The sequence below is a fragment of the Panicum hallii genome, chromosome 8, assembly GCF_002211085.1.
Source record: "Panicum hallii strain FIL2 chromosome 8, PHallii_v3.1, whole genome shotgun sequence".
NCBI classification, from domain to species: domain Eukaryota; kingdom Viridiplantae; phylum Streptophyta; class Magnoliopsida; order Poales; family Poaceae; genus Panicum; species Panicum hallii.
In genome coordinates this window covers 18,259,867-18,277,618 of record NC_038049.1, presented here as the reverse complement: position 1 = coordinate 18,277,618, position 17,752 = coordinate 18,259,867, and positions in this window count along the sequence as shown.

The window sequence follows — 17,752 nt, the reverse complement described above, 5'->3', positions numbered from 1 at the left end:
AGAGTGGAAACAAGGACAAGGTTAGAGGGCTCTATTGGAATGTGATCTCTCATGTCATGAATGGGAATAGAATTGATGTCATTGCCCTCATCATGGATCAGCTTGCAGATTTAAAGCTCAATATGGAGATGAACTTATACTTTGCTCCATACATTATGTCCATCATCAAGGCAACGACCTCTTTCAGAGGCATTTGTGAGTGCAAGCATACTCCTTTTAGGCCCTTCAAGAATGATCATGCTTTTCTTATGAGGCCGTTGACTCCTTTCCCTGGAGATGCTGAAGCACAGGGGCATGGTGGTGATGACGATAGTGACGATGATGCTCACATAGGAGCGGCTGCAGCTCAGCATGGCATGCCACCACCACCCCCTCCCGTACAGCAGCAGTGGGCTCCTCCAGCTGGCTATTTTGATCCGTATTTTACATCCATGCAGGCAGATCTCTCCTCTCAGATTGCCGGGTTGACTAGTCAGATGCAGAGTCAGATGGATCTCAACTTCCAGAACATGCAGCAGCAGATGTTCCAGCCCATGATGGCTCAGATGCAGGGTGTTCAGGAGAGTTTACACTCAGATATTGCAGCTCTTGACTCCCGTTTTGAGGATTTGCCTTCGTCTGAGCAGGTTGAGCAGCTCGAGCATAGGCAGCAGCATTTAGAGCAGCGCTTTGACACCTTCAGCACAGCCTTCACCGGGTTTTCTGACCACTTCTACTCAGTGTTCCCGGCTCCAGTGCCGCCTCCAGAGTTCTACCCGCACCAGCCGTTCTATCCACCGCCTCCTCCTCCACCGCCGATGGATTGATCCTTTTGGAAATTGATGCCAAAGGGGGAGAAGGAGCTTTGGAGTGCCTTGATCTAGGGGGAGCTCATGGATTTCTCATGGAACTCATTCGCTTTTGCTTCCGCTTGCCACTAATGTTTTAATTTGTGTTGAACTTTATTGGATGGACTTATGCTTTATATCTTGCATGGATTTGGCTTGTCATTTGTGATGAACTATGTTGATGTACGCTACTTCTATTTATTTATGATCATCTTGTGGTTGTGAGGCTATGGTAATCAAGCTAAAATTCATGTCATATATATTGTGTATCTTGTATGCCTCGATTTCCACTTGTAGGGAAAACTCCGTCAAAATGCTCATATATAATTATGTGTGCTCTGGATATTCATTCAAATTTATATGCACACATCAAGGGGGAGTTCTCTCTACTCATCGAACTTGGTGAACTTATTCGTACAATATTCTGAAATTTTCAAGAAAAATGAGTAAGTTTTTCCAAAGTTCAATTTCAAGTTCACCTTATGCCTAGCGTATGAAGTTGACTTGAACACTTTTATCACTCCAAAACTTAGTGTTGTCATCAATTACCAAAAAGGGGGAGATTGAAAGCATCTAGGCCCCTAATTCGTGTTTTGGTAATTAATGATAACGGTTTGTGGATTAACAATTCTTTTTTGAGAAAATGAGTATAGGTTGATCCACGGATGAATGAGAGTTATTTGCGAACGTGTGGATTTTTGGAGACGATGAGAAAAGTTTGGGCTCAAGGCAAAGGTATAAAATAGGGTCTTTTGAATTTTACCGGTCACAAGGTGTTTGGTGGATGATAAGTGACCGGATTTGTTGGATAGATAGTCGTACTATCAAGAGGGGTCATGTACTCGTGCTTGAGAGGTCTCTAGTGCCATTTTGCTCAAAATATCTGTGTGCATGCATGAGGGCTAACTACGTTTTGCCGGGTTTTGAAAAAGAACATGTTTGAGTGCTGACTGCTCAAGCGCGGACGGTCCACCCCTTGGGCGCGGACGGTCCGCTACAGTTTCAGAAGGCTTAGTGGAAATATCTTGTGGCTGGCGGACGGTCCGCCACTCTAACTCTTTTTCGTTCCAGAAAAGATGTTCTCTGGTCTGTCTGAATTGTGTGGTCCGCGGACGGTCCGCGTCTGTCGTGCGGACGGTCCGCAGGCTCTCTGATAACTTGATCCAGAAACATTGTTGTTTCTGCCTGTTCGTCTAGGATGAACGGCGGACGGTCCGCCCTTTGGTGGCGGACGGTCCGCAGGCTAATTTCATGTTTGTTCCAGAGACTCTCATGTCTCTGGAGTTGTGGAACTCTTAACCGCGGACGGTCCGCTGGTTGGGTGCGGACGGTCCGCTAGGGCTGTAACGGCTAGTTCTGACACGCATTAAATGCTCTCTGACTCTCTGGTTTATAACGGCGGACGGTCCGGTTTTTGAAACCGGACGGTCCGCGATCTCGCAGAAAAGACTGTAACGGCTAGTTTTTGATGGGGTGTCTATATATACCCAATGCCCGGCCTTTGGGTCTCTCTCTTGGCCATTTGGACTGCATTCTTGACCCTCTAGAGCTAAGACATCCCTCTCTCTCACACACTTGCTAAGAATTTGCATTTTTGAGAGTGAGAGTGCTTCCTAGTGCATTGCATTAAGAGTTTGAGCTTTGTGGCACTAGGGAATCTTCAAGCAAGGATTATTGGCTTGTTACTCTTGGGAGTTGCCGCTCCCTAGACGGCTTGGAGAAGGTGATTTCGTGGAGCTTCTTGAAGGAGATTGTTGAGAAGTCCCGATTTCGGTTGTGAGAGGTTTTGTGCTCACCTCACCGGAGTGGTGAAGAGCAACTCTAGTGAAATCGAGGTGTGGTGTGGTTCCTTGTATCTAGCCGGCTCAAGATCAAGAGGTTCTTGATAGAGGAGCGGTTGATTCATAGAATCTACCTCAACGTGGATTAGGGGTGACCGGCAAGTCATCGACACCACGGGATAAATTTGTGTGTCAAGCTTGGTTATTTCTCTAGCTCTCTTTAATTGTTGTTATTTTGAGAAATTTACTTTACTAGAGCTTGAATTGTATTTTGTCACCCTAGGTTGCAGACCTTTCTAGACATAGTAGTAGCATGACATAGGGCTTTCTTTTGTTACTAATTAAATTTCTCTAGTGTTGTTGATTTTAGTTTTAAACCGCCTATTCACCCCCCCTCTAGTCGGTGTTCTTGATCCTACACGCCCCCCCCCCCCAGCCGCTCTCTGCCTCGGGCCCGCACGCCCAGACGCCGCAGATGCCGCTATAAAGCCCCTGAACCCTAGCTCTCTTTCCCCCAAGCCGCCTCCACCGCAAACCCTAGCCCGAAGCTTCCGCCGCCATCGCCGCCTCGGGCCGTCGCCGCGCCGCCGCTCTGCTGCCGCTCGCCGTCGAACGACCGCCCCCGGAGCACCACGTGGTGGAGAGAACCCTCACCGGCCCTCTTTTCCCTCCCCCGCAGCTTCCCCGTGGCCGCACGAGCTCGCCGGAGCTCCGCCGCCACGGCCGATTTCGCCGCCCCCAAACGCCCTAGATCAAATCCCCATATCGCCCTCTACCTCCCCGTCCAGATCTGAACCGAAACCGAGCCGGGAAACACGTTATCGCGTGAAGTCCGGTGAAGCGCCGCCGCTCGCCGCCGACAGACCCTCGCCGCCGGCGCTCCGCGCCGCCGCCCCGAAGCCCCACCGTCCCTGACCACCGGATCTAGATCCGACGGCTCAAGACTGATCTAGACCCGAATCAAACCAATCTAATACCGGTCAACCCGTGGCCTTTTTGCGAGTTAGCCCCTCAGCTTTCTGGAAATCAACCCGCACTCCACCATAGTTCAAAAGTATTTGCTATTAGGTCTTGTTTCTTCTTTTTAGACCCCTGTAGTTTTCCAAAATAGAACCCACCGTCCAACATCTCTTCGTTTTGCAATCTAACCCCTCTGTCTAGGGTTTAATTACAATCTAGCCCTCGGTTTCTTCTGTCAGAGCCCTTTTAGATTCAAAACCAGTACAAATAGGTCCCTGGAACCCTGTTTAAACCCTAATTTCTCCGTTTTAACTCCGATTTCAACGATTCTTGCGCTCATGAGATCCTTGCAGCATAGGCAGTAACTTTTTAAGGTTATTTTGTTCTATTTTTATTGATTGGTGTACTGTTCTTATTTTATTCTATTTGTTTGTTCGTATATTCTTACGTGTTGCGATAGACGGTGCGCAGTTCGAGGATCCACAGGGTCAAGACTTTGAAGACGTTCCTGAGCAGCAGCAGTTCTTTGAAGAAGGCAAGTGGTCCTTGATCATGTTCCACTCCTAATCAATTACAATTACACACATTACTTTATATGCATGCATGTGTCTAGAATATGATGGATCCCAAATTAAGGATATGCCTAGTTTGATTTAAACTTCCTTGATTAAACCTGGGTTATTACTTTTATGATGTAGCTACGCTAGTTGCAAATACTTAGAACTTGGTTGGATAACCTGAAAGTCATGCTACATTGGTCTACTCATGTTCTGGGATACTTTTATGGTGATAATTAAGATCATTGCATTAATTGGAACATGGAGAACCACCCGGGAAAACAGTGCAACCACAATACTATATGGCTCTGGTCTTGGCTAATTAATTAGAAACCTTAGCTTATGATAGTCTTACCGAAAGGGCAAAAGGGGTTGCATCGACGGGGTATAGCTCGGTCCTCTTGAGGCACATGGCTATGTGATCCCTGGCTAAGATATTTCCTCATTAGGGAGGGTTATGACCGCTTTGACTTGAAACCTTAGTGGATTGTCATAAGTTAGAAAATCTTTGTAAAGGCCTCGTAGTGAATCCCTGCCACTCACCTCAGAAGTGTTTAAGGGCCTTGCAAACCCGGGCATCAAGGGAAACACGAATTGTGGATAAAGTGTACAACCTCTGCAAAGTGAAAACTGATATATCAGCCGTGCTCACGGTTACGAGCGGCTTGGACCCTCACATGATAATTGAACTTGAAGATGATCTAAATCAATGTTCTTATGTGCTTGATGTTCATAGCTCTACTGTTGTTTAAAGGGGTTGGTATTTACTTACACCTAGTTAAGCTTGCTTAATAAAACTTGATCAACTAAAATTGCTTAACATAGTTAAGCCGTGTCAGTTTTTCCTTGATTTGGCCTTGCATGTCATATTATTCCCTCCACTTGCTGAGTACCGACCATAAGTGTACTCACGCTTGCTTTATTAAAATCAATGTTGCTCAGAACAAGATAATTGTCTGGAGTTTCCTGAAGATATTGGAGATTTCTAGGCGTATGTCTCCCAGTCAACTGCCTGTGAAGATGAAGTCCGCTGCTAGAATAAACATTTATTCATTGTTTAAGATTAAGACTGTCGGTCATGTAATAAAGCACTATTATACTCTATTTCGTTATGACATTGATGCTGTAATCACTTGTGACGTCTATCATATGTGTGGAACTTGATCCTGGCGCACATATGAGATGCATTCGGTTGTCCTTCTTAAACCGGGTGTGACAAATATTGAGGACCTCATGGAGCTCAGACTTTGGTCACTTGAGAAGATCAAAGAAAATAAGGCCAAAGTAGCCCGCGCGTACAATAAGAGAGTCAAGCCAAAAGAATTCCAAGTTGGAGATCTGGTTTGGGAAGCGGTGCTACCATTAGGGACTAAGGATGCAGCGTATGGCAAATGGTCTCCAAACTGGCATGGGCCTTATAAGGTTGACCAAGTCCTACCTGGGAACGCATATATGCTTGAGGAGTTGGATGGCGTCAAGTTCCCGGTGGCGGTCAATGGTCAACATCTCAAGAAGTACTTCCCAAGTATGTGGGATGATAAGCAATAGAGCCGATGCTACACATCAGGCTGTGAAATGATAGGACTAATGGCCCGTACAGGTGAAAGCCGATGTCACACATCAGGCTGGACACAAGGAAAGAGGGCCGACACATGCAGTCGGCCCGCATATATAAAAAAATTATTTCGTACCCAAGGCATTGAGTTGGTCAAATAGCCGATGTTCAACCATCCACTTTAGAATTTTAATTCTGATACATGCAGGTTTATCTTACAAGGGGTAATTACAAGGTACTCTACTGAAGGAACTCGTCAATGGCTGCGATAGCCTCAAGGCGAATGCGATTAGCTTCAGCAATCACTGCTTCATCATCCTTGTCCTCTCCTGACACTACCTGCCGACTCAAAGCGCTCAGCTCTGCGAGTTCTATCTTCAGTTGGGCAGTCAGGCCTTCTGCTTTTCGTTTGGAGCTGGCAATGAGGGTCTTCTCTTCCTGGATGCACTGCTCGGTTGCCCGGACCTTAGCCTTGAGGTCATCTAACTCCTTCTCCAGAAGTTGAAGCTTTTGAGAGTGTGCAGATGTATCAGCCTTGGCGTCCAGAGCCACCTTCTTCTCATTAGGCAATCAGCACCTCTCGGCAATATCAGCTTTCAAGGGGGCTTGAGAGCAGCGAGTTTCAATCCTGTGCCGAGCTTGTTCTACCTTTGCCCGAAAGAAAGGGAGGTGTCCGGTTGGCCACAGCTTGATCTGAAGGACTTCAGGTTGTTGAGACGTGATCTCCTCAAGAATCTGCCTCACTACATTAGAGTCCCGGACCAAGGCATCAATGGGAGCTGACAAAAGGCCCTTATCACGGAGAAGTTGGTTGGCGACACTGGTCGGATCTGGCTGATGATTATCCACTTCTAGTATGGCCGAGCCGACGGATGCAGGGTCGAATAAGAGCAATTCCGAGAGGTTCAGACCCTGAAAGAAGATATAAAATTAGTACGGCACAGGGAAAGGAAGAAGCAAATGGCTCGGTGATAAAACATACCTGTTCTGGAGAAGAATGGAGCAGACGCACCCTTTCTAGAGAAGGAGTAACAGCCGATGTAGTGGCAATCGGCTCTTGCAGACGCACCCTTTCCAGAGGAGGACTGGTAGCTGATGAGGTGACAATCGGCTCCTACAGAGAAGGACCGACAGTCGATGTGGTGACGATCGGCTCCTGCAGATCCTGAAGGCCGACCAAAGTATCGGCTGGCGTTGCGGGGTTCTCTAGAGTCGTCAGGATTGGATCCTGAGGGTTGACTAAGGCATTGACCATCGTCAAAGGATCCTCTGGGGCCTCTGGAGTTGGGTTTTCTTGGCGTGCTAGCTCTTCCCCGCTGGAAATATCTAAGATATCAGCCTGCAAGCAAGGAAAGAGCAGTTAAGCCAAAATATACATGTTTAGAGGATCAACTATAAGAGGGACGATCTAACCCTGGTTGGCGATCGGAGCTTCTTGATCGGTGGAAGATGGTCCAGCTTCTTTCCGAATCTTCCTGACAGTCATCTTCCTCGCCTTAGTTTGGGCTCAGGGGGCAGTAATGTCAGAGGTTCGCTTTCGCTTGGGGGTCGATTTCACGGAACCAGGCTGAATCCGCGTGATGGCTTTTGACGGGGGAGGTGCATTTTTGCCGAAGAGGACCACAGGGGCAACTGGTGAGAACGTGAAGGTGGAGCCATCATCATTCCTAGGCTCCGGACCATCTTCCTGCTGCATAGAAAACAAATGGAATTAGAGGAGGGGTTACGAAATCAAGAAGAAGTACTGAACTGATGTAATACCTCTTCCTCAGGGGCTTCATACTCAGCGTGAATTTGCTGCAGCATTGGCCCCAAGGCTCTCTGAAAGACATGAGTCTTCCACATGGACCACCAGTCCCCGAATCCGATGGCCGAAGAGGTGAACGCTAAGTCGACAGGAATTGGGATAAGAAGATCAGAGAATAGGCTGTAGCATCTATGGCTGGTGAGGATATTGGGCAGATCAACTCTAATTGTTGTCAAATAGTGAAGGAAGAAGTGAGGAGGAACTTCCTCGAGACCAAATTGTCGGGCTGCTACGACCGGCTGATAAAACTCATAACCGGGCTTGATGATTCGGTTGGAGGTGCTCATGCCGACTGGAAGGAGGCAAGGGCGAATCATGAAAGAGTATAAATGCCGAGTGCTATCATCATCGGCAAAATCAGCCAAATTAAAAGTGATTCGGTTCTCGAAAATTTTAGAATCAGTATAGGGAAGGAAGATAGGGTTGTCCAGACCCCTATAGAATAGCCTAAACCAGTTCCAAGCAGCTGAGGGATTCAATTTGCTGCCAGGAAGACTGTACAGAGCCTAGCCCAAACCGGTACACCTGATTCGCCTCCCACTCTGATCTGGAAAGGAGTTATTGGCCAAAACAGGGCAGTTTGATATGAAGTCCTGAAAATATAGGTGAGCCCATAACTGGACGAACCATCAGGGACAATTGGTCCTGAGTTTCTTTTGGGTAAGTAGGCTCAAAGACATCAGTTGGAGATATCTATACACTTCCCCAAGGAACAACTTACCAAGGCCAACAGTACTACCTTTAGCCAGTTCATATGCTAGGGGGAGATAGTTCTTGGTTAGGGCAAGGGAAGGACCGTAGAATAGGAAGTGTTCCAGCCAAAGATTCAGAAAGGCTATATGTTCCTTCTCAGTCACAGGGCCTCTGGTTTTGATATATTGGTTCAGGTATGCACCCCAGTTTGTGCACTCTGTTTTGGAGGACAGTTTGAAGGGGACCTCAGGCAGTCTGAAGGCAGAGGGGAAAGATGATGAGATGTCCAAACCAATAATCATCATTACGTCCAGGAGGGTTGGAGTCATCGGCCTGTGGCCAAATAAGAAGCAGTTTAAGGCATCGGACCAAAAGTAGCCGATGGTTTTCAGGAGGTTCTCGTTCTTCTCAAGAGAAGACAAAGATAGAGACAGAGCATCGGCTATCCCTATGGTTTCCCATGTGGGCTGGTAGGTTTTTTCTACTCTGTTGTACCAGGTCACCCAGCCCTCGGGAGGATTTGGCCAAGCACGCAGGCTGTCGGCCCAGGAATCTAAATCTATGTTCTGGCTCACGAACGGGATTCGTTTGGCCTCACAAGAAATCAGATCTATGGGTTTCTCGTAAGAACGAGGCCTGAGACAAAAAGAATTGGGGGAAGAAGGATGCGGCAAAAGAATATCTGAAACCTGAAGAATCAATAAGACCCAAATAATCGGGAAAAGATCATTTAATGATTCAAGGGATCTAATAATTACTGTATTAAATTAGTAAAGGTCAGAGTTTTACCTTCAGACCAAGGACGCCCACATCGGCATTCAAAGATCCCGCCATCTGAAACCACAACGAAGATCGAGAACCTGGAAACTAGATCTAGGGTTTGCTGCGCAAGTTTCAAATTCATGCTCTAAGGCTTTGGTCCGGGTCTTTGCGATTAGGGTTTATAAGCAAAGGGTTTTGGAGAGTAACTTGGATTCGTGGAATCTTTGAAGATCTGATTCGGGAAGGTTCCGGATTTAAGCAGAAAATGGAATTAATTTGAGAATCGACTCAGATCTGGATCGGCACTTTAAGGAAAGGAACCGATGCGTTGCCATCGGCTCCCAAGAAATAGGCTTCTTGACAAATTGTGGTTTAAAATAAAAGGATTTTATTTATAAGGGGAAATGATTACAAAAGGGAGCCGATTGCTCCTAGAGCCAATCCATCGGCTTAATCCTACGATCTACCACCAGTAGGTGCTGGAGATTCTGCGGCGCCTGATTGGAGGAGCCATGCTGGCGTCAGTATCGTCGTCGCTGCCGTCATCATCTCCACCGCTGTCGCTGCTGAAGCCGCTGTTGTCTTCGGCTTCTTCATCATCATCGTCGTCATCGTCATCCTCCAACGATCCGCCAAGCAGGTAGCCTCATGCCACCAAGTCCTCCTCGGTTGATGAGGAATCGACTTCTTCCTCCAAGGAGAAGAAGTCCCCATCCTAGGACACATCATCCTCGTCATCTTCATCCAGCTCCTCGTCGAGAAGAAGTTGGAGATCCTCACCATCGGTCAGGGATTCATCATCCTCTGGCCAAGTACAGAAGTCCCACTCCTCTGTATCCCAATGCAGAGGAGCGCAGGCCTCGTAGGCGGCACTGCGGTCGTACTCTGGAGCGGCTTCTTGAGTGGACTCGGACTCGAAGGAAATGGCGGAGGAAGCTGAGGAAGAAGAAGCCCTTGCGAGATAAGGAAAGTTGTATTTGTGCGGTTGCTAATGGCTGAAGGAAGAGGACGACTGAAAAGAAAACTACCGGGGGCAGGTTTATAAAGACAGAGTGGAATATGAATCGGCACCGAGACGGTTTCCAAGGAGTTTGATGCAGAGTAGTCATATCCCCTGGAAGTTGAAGAGGAATGCGTGTACAGATTTTGGAAGTCGAAGAGGCGGGGCGATGAAAAAGAAAAAAATGGTTTCGGAATAATTATTACCGAAACCAGGGGGAATGTATTATCATCATAATTTAGCTGGGCCAGAAGGTGGGCCGCGAGCAAGATGGGCTTAAAGGATAATCGAAGTGGGCTTGCGAATCGGCCCCTGCGCGGGCATTTTAAGGCCAGGGTTGGCCATGTATCTAGATAGGCGTATGCATTTAAATTAGTTTAGATAGAGATAGTCAGGATTCATATCGTAGTTAGTTAGGATTGGTTAGGAAAGGCAAGTCTCCGGACTATAAATATGTACCTTGAACTACAGATGAAACACGATAAATCATTCGCAAAATACTCTCGGCGCATCGCCACCCCTGTTCTAGGATTTTTTGGGTAAGTGCCGTGCAGCCGGATCACGCGAAGCGTGATCGGGGCAGCATCGTTCCTGCCTATCTACCTTTGTGTTTCTGGTACTGAAGCATTGTTGATGGCGAGTAACACCAGCTATCTTGGCGTTTATAGAGTAGCATCAGCTCTTTCATGCTTTATTCATGCATCATTTGTTACCTGTGAACGTTTAGCTGTCCTCGTGCTCGATCTCGGGTGTAAGGGCAGCATCCTGCTCTGTTCTTGATGAGTAGATCCAATCTGTTATGGTTAGTCTTTGTTCATCGAAGACTCGGCTTAACATCCGCATGATTAGGCCCTTCAAGCAGGTTGAACGTTTCGGCAGTACGCTTGATGCTTTTTATCAATCTAAAGAGCGATTGTTCCGGGACTCGGCTTTCTGTTGGTTTTTAGGCCTCTATTTAGGTTGCTATTCTGTTACCTGTCATATCTGTTAGGCTCAATTACGCATAGGATGTTCCGGTTATGCGGTGAAAGCTTTAACCGTCGTAGATTGGATTAGCTTATTAATTATAGAGCAAGTTTTATTTTACCATCGGATATGCGTGCTTTATTTAAATACTTAGATACGATCTGATACTGGACACAATCGGCTCTTTACAGCCGATATCGGGGATCACCCAATGAGCCGATTACGGCTCGGACTAATATTTACACGTGTTTGTGCATGTAGGAAACTAACATAAATTACTTCTACACCTTCCTGATCAGGTACAAGGTCAGGTGGCACGCCTAGAAACCCAGACGCCAGGTCGTGTGCCGGATCCTGGGCCGTTGATTGAGGGACCGGGGCCCACCAGCAGTCCCGGGAGCCTCCCGGCTCCTCGTGTTGCCTGTCGCTGCTCACCGGTGGGTTTTGACCGACAACAAAACCTTATGGATCCTAAAAGAATTCTAGCAAAATTTATTTAGGTTTCTAATTTGAAAATTAGGGTGTTACAGTATGGATCTCGTTGACAAGGTGGATACCCTTCGCAAGGCCGTTTGCTCCAAGATCAAACGCCTTGCGAAGGCGACCGGGAATGAGGACCTCTATAAGGTCCCAGACCCGAGGGTTTAGGCGAAAGGATAGGCTAGAATAGTTCTAGGTTTAGGTCTTGCATTTAATATTGTCCCTTTCCAAATTTTGTTTCCACCTATGTAATTCCAGCAACTCCTCAGATTGAATTCAATAAAATAAAAGAGTTTGCTTGTTTAATACCAAGTCTCTAGTGGTTGGTGCACACTTGTGTGCCAACCACACCATTGCTCTAATTTTTCATCAAGTGTGTAGCAAACAGAGATGAGGAGCACATCACTAAACCTTTGAACGAAAACGGGTGAATTCTGATGCAAACCAAGGCCGGGCGGCCTGCCCCAGGCCGATCGGCCTACACCTACACCGAAGTACTCAAGCGCTGAGGGATACAGGGCCCTGGGGCCGTGCCTACATGAGTGGAACCTGAACTTGATGTTCAGACCACAACTGCAGGCCGGCCGGCCTATACCATGCTAGTCGGCCCCACGTGTCGGCCCCTTGCGGCCATCCAGCTGGACACAGAGGTTTGCGACCCCCTGATCCTTTCCCTTCCTGGGTTTGATTCAATTTCGCACCAGAATTAATGAAACTAAAATTTGAATAAATCACCTAGGAAGAGATGAAATCTTTGCATGTTTATCAAAGAATGTTTGAGTTTTATTTCATATGCAAAAGTACTCTATGCCTTTGGAACTTTATGATAGGGTCACTTGATCTTTTGTTTATTGACTTTCATGATATAATGACTTGTGAGGCATGATCTTTCCTAATTCAAAGTCTTGGAGGATTTTTTTTTTTGTGAAAATAGAAAGTGAGGCAACTCTCATTCATGCTCAATTTTACCAAATCCTATCCAAAGCCATACATAAACACCCTTGATATGATTTGAACCCATAGAGCTATCATTTACACCTTGAGCTTGATCAAACACTATTGCCTCTGAAGATTGGTCATGCATCCTGATACTTTGGTCATACACGAACACGTCCATCAAACAAAGTCCATGAATTGTGGTTCTCAAGCAGCTCTCCAACCCCCTTGAGAGAAAAAGAAAGCAAGCAACTATCTTGCTTGAAAAAAAAGAGAGAAAAGAGGGGGAAGGTGGAAGAAGCTAGAATCAAATACCAATCAAGGACATTCATTCTCCACACTCACTTGCACTTCACCAAAAGTCTTCGGGTGGCAAAACCTCTCAGAGACAAGCTTTTTGATCTCGCAACATTGGTGGTAAAAGATATGCATATCTCAATCCCTACCTTAAGCCCTACATACAACCTTTTAGAAGTAGGAGAGGCTTTTTGAAAAGCCCCGGTGAGGTTCAAACATTGTGAGCGACTGAGTGGTTTTGAGAGAATGAGAGTATGCCTCTAAATTTTGAAAATCCTGCAAAATCTCCAAGTACTGAGAATAGGAAGAATCACGTTCCACAATGACTTATTCTTAGGATCAATAGGCAAAGGAAAAGGTGTTAGCCACCAGGAATCCAAGGTATAATGAAAAGCTTCAAAATATATTCTCAAGCACACTTTGGTTTTCATGGCCCTAGACTTGCTTGATCCTTTGGATCTAATTCAACCCTTTTGCTCGGGACGAGCAAAACCCAGGTGTGGGGCCGTGTTGCCGGTCAATTTTCCTAATTTTTACCGCCAACATTTCTCAGGATTTCATACTTTTATGGCAAAAATCATGCTTAAAATGAGTTCCACTAGTTTTGGTGATTATTTGATTTCAAGAGCTCACTACATAAATTTCGGCCAAATTGGGAGAAAGCCCAGGCTGACCGGCCTGCCTTAGGCCGGCCGTCCTGGCACTGATGCGAACACGTACCAAACTTCACATGCAGGGCCTCAAACACAAATCCAATCAACCTTGACTGGCACATCATCAAGTAAAACATCCTACGGCCGAAAGACTTGAACCATGGATTGATGGGACTACTTGCAGTGACTACCGAGGTCTTCAGGCTCAAAGCCGCCTTCCTATGGTTTGCACACGTTGATCAACACATTAGTGCATCAGAGACCTAGGAGGAGCCAGAGACAGGATGACCGACCTTATCCAGGATGGTCGGCCTCTAACTTCCATGCCTCAAAGCGACGCAACTGTTACCGACCTCATGGAGTGATTAGAGGCGTCCACAAGAAAGCCAATGACATGTGGCGGCATCCCTAGGCCAAACGGCCTAGGGGAGGCTAGCTGGCCTTGCCCTGCAACGCCACGCGTCCATCTTCGCGTACAAGCTACATTAACCGTCATACCTGTTAACAAGACAAGCTAAGCAACAAATACCGACCTTGAGAAGCTATAAATAGCTGCCAAAACCTCCATTCATAACACACCATCATTGGAGAGAAGTTGAGTTCTTAGTTTAGTCACTCTACCTTAATGTAGAATATGGAGAGAGTGAGGTGAGAGCTTGGGTGAGAGCCAAACTAGGAGAGGATCTAGGCTCCATCGGTCCTACTTCGACTCTGTAGCCACCTCGGAGGAATAAAGCTTATTCAAGTAAGTTCCTCATTTATCTTCAGTGTCTATCTAGTTTTTCTCTTTTTTTAGTAATTTATTTATTTACTTTCGTTGATCTGCGGGATCCCTTGTCTGCGTGGTTAGCCAGTTCTATCCATTTGGGGTTTCTTCTAGCCTTAACTTGAGGCAAAGTCAGTGACTCAATAGTTTAGGTGTGGTGCTTAGACTTGGTTAGTTACCTCAGGTTGTGTTCCACCCCACGGAATAGTGTGGTAGGCGGAAGGTGGTGATAGCCTTGTCCATCCCTCGTAGTCCACCACGTTTGGGTATTTTCATAGCAGTAGTAGCAGGTTGTTGTTGGACTCCCCTTTCACCCCTTTCTGAAGTCCTTCCTCTTCTAGCCGCCGAAGCAGATCAAGCTAGTAGATAGCAAGTTATCTGGGTAACGAGTTGGCTAACTGAAGTTAAGCCCTCTACCCTCTTACCTCTTCTCCCCTGGTGGGTCCGGTTGAATAGTTCTAGGTCTGGCCACGCTTATCATTCCTTGGATTCGATATCCCAAGTAAACTCCCTGGTGAAAGCTACATTAGTATCCGTGCGCTTGCGGATTACTTTGTATAGGCCAAGGAGTGCCAACAGGCTCCTAAATAAGACACACCTCAGGTTGCTCTCTCTCTCTCTCTCTCAAGTTTATCCCTTGCTTAGTCCACAGGCTAGTAGAGTTTAGGCTGAAGTAGCTCTTCTTCAAGTTCCCAAGGTTGCCTAGGAGTATTCGGTATAGGTTTAGCTCTTTCTCTCCTTTGTAATTCTCGGATATTTTTAATGGAGTTATCTTCTAGATTTATATATTTGCATAGTTTATATTGTGCGATGTCATACATGTATGCTATGATTACTTTATACTTGTACCTTATACCTTTCATGATTAGAAGAGTAAATCTAGTGCCATGGCAACGGTTCTGGTATTCGTATGTTTTCTCTAGTGTGATGACTGTCCATCCGGAGGGTGGGGGCTCCGCGCGGAGCACTAGAGTATCCTTGATTAATGCAGACATGATGTCTGGTTTAGTTAGTGTTGCCGGATGTGGTCATATCCCATGGTTAGTTGAGGTAGGCGGTAAGTGGTGACAGCCCTGTCCGTTTAGCATAACGCTCCCCGTTCGGGTAGTGACTGTAAGAGGTCCATAAAGTAGCCGAGTTGGCTGGTGGCTCCTTTGCTAGTCATGTGCGGCTCACCCGGTAGTGCCTGGGAGCCTAGAGCTGGGGATAATCATGTGTATGTGTATGAGTGTATAGTATGAGTTGTATATCTAGATAGAAGTACATAAGTCCCAAGTAGCTTTCTTCTTCCTTTCTCCCTGCCTATGCCGTTGCTTGAGTTTGAGCTTGAGTAACTTGTATGTCACACTACCTCATTATCCATATATTAACTTACCCTTGTTTATGCAATTGAATATTCAACCAAGAATTGATCATCAACTTACCTATTCAATAATCACCGCTTTCCCTGCGGAAATATAAATAAAACACCCGAGATTACTCACGAGTAAAATATTACAGTGGTATTTCATGCGCTTGCCTATTTATCTGTGACGTAAGAAATACCCACAGGCATTTGTGGCGCCGTCACCGGGTTCTAGCAATCCTTGTGATGACGCTAGCAAATGCCAACAATAGAATAAAAAATAAAAAAGATACGAGGACAAACTAGGTCCGAAGCGCTAGAAAGCTTGTTAGGTATTGCTAGAACAATCACAAATAAATCTTCAAGATACCATTGTAACTTTCACCCAAAAGTACTCCAGGGTATCGTATCCACAGAGGAATGTGAGTATATTATCTAAGGTTTAAGTTCATCCAAGGACACCACACTACGGAAGAGGTAAAGGGTAGAGAAGATTTCTAAGGTTAGAATCTAAGATAAGATAGAACTATCCTAATTGTTTACTTCGGGCTACTGGCTTCTCCCTGGATAAAACCTGATCTTCTCCGGCGATATGGCACTATGATATACCCGAATGGGAAGGGTAACGTTGAGTAGACTGGGCTATCAACACATGCTACCTACCTCATCTAGCCATGGAATATACCACAAACAACTGGTAAAGTCTAGTCTAAACACCACGTCTACATCGTCTTTTACTAACTTTAGAATTGATCAAGGACATCCATCTCTATCAGAAGCCTTAGACTAGAGCACCCACTAAACTAGTGAACGATTGATCACCGACTTACTATGATTGATAAGCATCCATCGAGTTACAGACTGGAGGAGAGTGCCGAGGGCCGACAAACCCTACCTCCCTGACTTCCCCTCACTCTCTCCCTATTTTCTAAGCACTACCTAGGCAGCACTAAGCCACTAAAGTGAGCATAAAGCTGAAGTATGAGAGTGTAAGCATAAGAGGGGAGTGTGAGTTGTGTGTCCTAATTCTATCCCACACTCTAGTATTTATAGGAGTGTGTAGATCGATGCTCGGACGGAGAAACAGTTGAAGCCAAGTAGAACCTACTTTGGGAAAAGCTGAGGCGTCGCCACATGGAAGGAGAAGGTCAGTGGCACTACTCCTGGTTTAGCCGAACAGTGGTTCGGCCAATCTAGCTAGACCACCAACCGGCTTACTCCTCAGCTGAGTGACTGGTAGGTGGGTCCCACATGCAGGTATGCGTGCATCCCACGTTTTTATGGCGGTTTGGACTTGTTTGTGGGCCCTTTAATCCGTAAGCACATGTGATTGGCCGGAGTTGCTTTGCCTTGGATCTTGCTTCTCTTTTCATACATTTTCAACTCAAATACATCTGCACACATATTTAGACCCGCACTTATGGAGTTCATTAGATAAATACCCTATACTAGTGCTGGCATTTGTTTATTATTCCATTTTCAAGGAGGATTTGATGGTCGAAACTAGTCCGTAACGAGCATCAACAAGGATAAGAATGAATCTCACGCCAAGCTGCACCTGGACGAGAGCTGGCTCAGGTTCGGCCGACCCCTGGTGGCCCCCCTGGCCCGCCTTCGGCTGGCTGGCTGACTGGTGGGTCCTCTTCTAGATTCTGTGTGTTTGCCTCTATTGTATGTCGGTTTGCCCTGCCTTGTAAACCCACTTTGTAAGTGATTAATTGGTTTTGCACTCATGATGTGGCTCTGCCAGGTGATCTCACCTACGGATGTTAGAAACTACACGTGACGGTGTTAATCGTGGGCTGGTGATAATTATGTAGGACAAGGAGACAGTAGTGGCTGCTTTTGAGATAATAGTTGATCTGTATGGATTAAGCCTGTGTATGACTTCAATTCATTGTTGTGTGTTGTGATGTATCAAGTGGATAAAGTCTGTGTATTTCTAATGTATATAATATTCGTGTCCTTTTCTTTTGTCTTTTTAATTCATAATCAGAGATGTGGATTGCAAACCCACGTCACTAATGTGGGTTGTAATTAGTGATGTGTTTTTCTAACTAGCGTCACTAATAAGGGTCATCAGTGACGTGTTTTGCAAGGACACGTACGTCACTACCTAGGATAATTGGAGACACGTTTTAACATAACACGTCACTGATGACCCTCATTAGTGACATGTTTTGGCAAAACGCGTCATTGATGTGGATAATTAGTGACGGTGTCTTTCGCGTCATTGATGTAGTTTACATCAGTGAAGAAAATTTAGTGACGCGTAAATTGACCGTCACTAATTAGCTTTTACAGCCGTCACTAAGTAGCTATTTATGACGTAGTGACTCCTCCCACTGCGACCAGTAACGGAACTTA